This window comes from Primulina eburnea, chromosome 11 (assembly GCF_022965805.1).
Source record: "Primulina eburnea isolate SZY01 chromosome 11, ASM2296580v1, whole genome shotgun sequence".
Lineage (NCBI taxonomy): Eukaryota > Viridiplantae > Streptophyta > Magnoliopsida > Lamiales > Gesneriaceae > Primulina > Primulina eburnea.
Genome location: NC_133111.1, coordinates 8,200,053 through 8,206,052, shown reverse-complemented (window position 1 = coordinate 8,206,052; position 6,000 = coordinate 8,200,053).

Below are 6,000 nucleotides of genomic sequence, written 5' to 3'. Positions count from 1 at the left end.
GAAACCATTGGGCGGCTCGCCGAGTTGTTTTGACGAGAAGTATTTGAAAACCGAAGTTGCCCTGTGGTATTTATTTGTGGCTCGGAGAATGATGCCGGTCTCGCATAAGAGCGAGGTCCAGAAAGAGCGGGCGGTGCTGCTTTATGCGTTGACCGAGGGATACGCCATCAACGTGGGCACACTCATCAATTCACAAATCACACTGAGTGCCCACAACAGTCATGTGGGCCTGTTCTTCCCCACCATTATCTCCGAGTTGTGCGCTAGAGCGGGAGTCGTTTTTCGCGATGATGAGGAGTGGTTGCAACCCATGAAGCCTATTTGTGTCGAAGACCTCCAGCGGAAACGAGCTAAGCGAATCAGTGAATTTCCCTCTCGGGAGGAGAACGCCGGTGGATCTAGCACCAACATCCCACGCCACCTCCCACCACCACCCCGCCGGAGAACTCACACCGATATGATGGCTGAGAATCTCGCCTTCCAAACGCATCAGGGTCAATTCAACTCGTATGTCACCGACCATCTGTCTCACATTGACTCCATGATGCGCTCACTGCTTGTGCAAGGGGGCGTTGACCCATCGACCATCCCACCGTCTCCTTTACCCCCTCCCCCATTCCGGTTCCAGTATGATTACTCTCAACATGGGGAGGCCGCAGGAGTGCCACCGCCGGAGCAGGATGAGGATGACACTTGATCAGGGGAGTTTACTGTTTCCCCTACTTCGCATTTTTTTCCTTTACCGCTTTTCTGATTTTTCTTTCTTATCATTGTTTCCGTCTAGCATGTTTATTAGCTTTCATGTTTATGTAGTCTGCATTTGTGTTTGCATTTCTGTGTTTGCATTTACATTCATGAGTTGTTTTGTTGTTAGTGTTTGTTTCGTTTTGTGCAATGAGGGCATTGCACAACTCTAGTATGAGGGGGTAGATCGTTATGTTTGTTTAGTTCATGTTTGGTATCGTTTATGGTGAGGAGACATAGTTTATGAGCCAATGATGATGTTGAATTGATAATATACAAAAATATTGATTGGGTCACTTCATGAATGATACTCTTGATTGTTGACGCATGAATTTTGGTACAAAGTTTGAACTTTTTGAGCACATATGTGTGGGGACTAGAATTTTTTAGGAATAATGGTGAAATTTGAAAGTTTTGTGTGGTTAACTTGAAAGGCACCATTTATGAGTTGATTTAGCATGTAAACCCGTGAAAATAAGTCGCTAATTGGGACCTTGAATGAGAAAATTTGATTTGCCTTGAACTTTACATTTACCTCCTTTCCAATGCACTGAATTAAAAAGTCATACTCCTAACCAGCTGTAATCCAAAGTATATATTCTTAGCCTAGGGAGTACATGTGTGAAAATTGTGCATTTAAAAAAAAAATAGAAAAAGAGAAGAAAGAAGGAGATGTAAGGTGAGGGGGAGCCGAAATAAATGGAATGAAATTCTATTCCTAGGCTAAAAGTTGGAGATGTAAGGAGACGAGGAAAGTCAGACGAAAAGTCTTGACGATTGCACAATGAAAATGATCGGTGTACTCCCAACTTTTAGCCACTTGAGCTTATTTTCCTTCTTTTCGACACCCTTATCTGCACTTAAAAGTTGAATAAAGTTCAATTTATGGCTAGTGATAAATGGACACGGGGGTGCATGCTAGTGAGACTTGTATTGAAGTGTTAATTGAGTGACTCGCATGATTTGATAATTGATCTATTTGAAATACGAATGACTAGACCCATCATGACACACACACACGTTCAAATGAGTGTCAAGAGTTATGTGTAGATGAGAATGAGTATTCGTTTGCGATTTGACTTGATTATGATCTATATGTGGGAAAGTTCACTGAGGCATGACATAAAAGTTGTTAACTCACCATTGACATTTACTTGTGTTGGTTATTTCTTGTTTGAGTGTATTGTGTTCGTTGTGTTTGTTTAAAATCTCGTGCTTTAACCTATTTTGCTCGAGGGCGAGCAAAAGGTTAGTATGAGGGGGTTGATATGTGTCGTTTTTACGTGTTTTATTGCATTGGTTTAGTTGTGTTTGCACTGTGCATGCATGCATTTCTTTTACTTTTTGTTCATTTTCGAGTAATCATTTGGATTTTATCATGTCTCACTTGTATGTGATGAAATTGCAGGAAAATGGTCGGAAAAACCAAGAATGAAGCAAAGTGTAAAGTGTTGAAGACAAGGAACTTTGGACAGAAAGTTCGGCGCTCGAGCGGTAGATTTTTACCGCCCGGGCGCCACATTTGACTAGCAAAGAGAAGAAGACAGAAAGTTTGGCGCTCGGGCGGTACATTTCTACCGCCCGGGCGCGAGAAGGTGCATCCGAAGACAGAAAGGTCGGCGCTCGAGCGGTAGTTTTCTACCGCCCGAGCGCGAATGCTGCATGTGCCAAGGAGAATTACAGAAAGTGTGGCGCTCGAGCGGTACTTTTCTACCGCCCGAGAGCCGCCTAATTTTGGAAATTATCGTCCGCGATTCTCTACCTTATTTTGGAGGTGTGGTTGATATGGTAAGGCTATTGTACGTTTTTGGGGGATTATTCAGACGGATTTGCAGGAGCACAAGGAGTTTTTGGAGAGCCTTTGCACTTGGATTGAAGATTCGACGGCTTCCGGACATCGTTCTTCGCAGATTTCGTCACGTCTCGTATTTCTAGTTTATTTTCCGTTGTTTAAATATTGTTTTGCTTATTTTCATTATGAATTCTAGTAGCTAATTTTCATATTTGTTAGGATTAAAGGGGATCCTACCCCAAACTTTTAGTTGATTAATTTATATTTTGAGTTGTGCTTTATTCTTGATTGTACTACGATTTTTATTGTGTCGTTTGAGCGTAGCTAACTTTTACGACAATTTTATATCACGAGTGAGTTCGAGAGAATAACTAGTGATAGGATCGAGTAGTATAATCTGCGGATCTACAATTTGCATAGACATATGAAATTGGATACGTGCCGATAGTCATAGTCCTTAGGGTCGAAAACTAGGGGATTTCATCAATCGAAATGCGGTTCATTCTTGATAAATAATTAAAGACATTTAATTACTTCATTGAGTGAATTAGTTTGGCATAGCTCGAGAGAGTGTGTTCAATTGAATAGGAAATCCTGTCGGAAGCGTAGAACACAATCGAACGAATTAATTAATTAATAAGGGGTAGGTGAACCAGAATTCCCAACAAATTCTTTTATCATTTGAAATTTGATCCATTGATTTAGCATTCATATTTCATCATTTAATCTTTGAGCTTGTTTATTTAAATTTTCTTGAATTTTATTAGTCATAAAACAAACAATCAAATTTCGTCGCTAAAGTTTTAATAACTAAAATAATAATTGTTAAAGACAGTCTCCAGTGGAACGATACTCGTATTCATATACACTATACTATTACTTGACATCGTGCACTTGCGATTACATTTTGAGCATACAAAATCATATTTTCTTGGGGAATTCATAGTGCAAGTTTTGCTCGATCAGTGTGCATGCACAAGTATTAAGACAGTCGGTCGCCCATGTCTACATACATCACAGAATTGTGTCACCACGTAGTGATAACATGGGGACTAGAAGAGAAATTATTGAATTCCAAGGCACTTATAATTGTTGCCCATGAAGGACCATCTCAAGTCGTAGGAGATAACGTAGCAAGATCTGGGAGAGCAGCAAATCTCCAACGCTCAAGAGATCATCAAGGGACACTGCCCCCATCAGTTGAGTAGTTAACTATGGCACAAAAGATTACCAGAATTGAGCGGGACATGAGAGCTCAGCGCCAAGAGCTAGCAGAGCACCAATATACGATGAATAATATTCATGTCTTACATGAGGGACTTTACGTCGGTGCTTGCCCAACGATTTACACCGATCGGGCTCGAGGATGTAGAGTTTCCTCTACATCCAGCTACCCAGCACAAGATGTCCTAGCACCCCAGCCCATGGAAGAGTATGACGACGATGGAAAAGGCGAGTAATGACGCTCATCATTTAGGTATGTTTTGTTGTGTCTTTTCACATTTATGCATTGAGGACAATGCATACTGTAAGTTTGGAGGTGAATTAAAGTGAGTTATTGATATATGTTATTACCATTGATTCTTGTTAGTATTTTAGTTATTCTTAGTTTACTCTTAAAAATACATTTTAGTAGTTTCTAGGGTGTCTAAGTTGTGAAAAATAGGTAATAATCGGCCAATGATGAGAATCTGTGAGAAAATGAATTTTAACCAAGCTTTTGAGCCAATATGCTTGTTACATTTACTTATAAGTTCACCATTTTATGCTCTACTGCCATGATTGTCGATACTCCTAATGCCAAGATAATATTTATGTGATTTGTGATGTGAAAAAGATTAATGGATTCTAAAACTTGTGTGTTAATTACTTGACGTCGAGATATATGTTTATAAACATAGATATGATTTAAGCAGTTATTCAAATTGATTTGGGCCTTTTTTATTGCTATATGATATCATTTGGAGCCCTTTGAGCCTAAACATGAATTGACAGGATGTGTATCCCTTGAACTCATTTGTTTTGATAACCTTTTGCTTGTTGACTTGCAGTTGCTCATTCTGTATGCGTTGAGTGGTGGACTGAAAGTAGTCCAGAACTCGCTCGAGCACTCTTCAAGATGAAATTCGGATAATATATGAATTAGGGATGATTTACGTAATCTTTGGATCCGTTGGAATATTTGGAGCCTATAGAATGCATTATGATTACCCTTAATACCTCATTTTGAGCTTATGAAAAATCGAATATAGTGTAACAAATTTGCACAATAAACTCCCATTTTGAGTGTATCTACATTCCCACATTAACTATCCAATTTTGAGCATATACACTAGTTCTTATCTATAACTTGAGAAAAATAAGCCTCATTGATTTTTAAGACAACAATAAGTCCTAGATGTTAAAAAAATGCGATGGAAAAAGGAGGAAAAAGTGTATATATTAAGATGTTGAAATGAAAGGAACTGGGTAAGGAATGGTGATAATTTAATGAATGAAGGTGACTGAAAAATGGAGAAGTGCACCGAACAAATAATTAGCTTATTTTCTCTCATTTTTTAATTCACATCCTTTACTGTAGCCAGCCGTATCCTAACGCTACAAGCTTATAAGACTTATTAACCTAATCACAATTATACAAGGGATAAAGAGTGTGAGAGTCGAGCATATGGATGCTTGAGAAACATTCAACTAGTACAAAATTGGATTAACATTTACACTCCTCATGACACCAGATCACATTTTGGTTTATCCTTCTTGAACATAATTGAAGCAAAGAAAAACCAAAAATTTCTTTTGATCCATGCCATTAGTAACTATTTTGATGATAGTGATTTTGAATGTAAGATAAGGGCCCAGGATTCCGTGAAATAAAATGAATTGCATGTATGATATCCCCCGAGCTACAAAGAATATAAACTCTTTAATATTGGCACCAATGAAGTTTATATATCATGGGATGTTTTCCATGAAGGTATCTTTCCTTTTAAAGATCAAGAACCACTCAACACTGATAGTAATTTATTCTCGGACATTGTCCTCCCAACTCAAACTAATCTTCCCTTTCAAGAGTCATCCACTGATGCACCTTATGATCCCGTTTGTCGAACTCGTTCACAAGGAGCTTCTGCCAAACTTATCCATTTGAGGGATTATCACAGATTTATTACTAGTTCTCCTTCTTCATCATCTATTGCCCACCCTGCATTAGTGTCTTTGTTTAGTGATCACACACTTGCACTTGTCTATAAAGCTTTTGCTCACGGTGTTTCTTCTGTTGTTGAACCTCATACCTTTTCCCAAGCTGTTGTTCATCAGAAGTGGCATCAAGCCATGTCCGAAGAGTTGCAAGCTTTAGAAGAGAATTACACTTGATCTTTTTTTTCTACCATCCGGAAAAGTGTAGTAAGATGCATGTGGGTGTATAAAGAAAAATTCTTGGTTGATGGTACCCTTGAACGTTA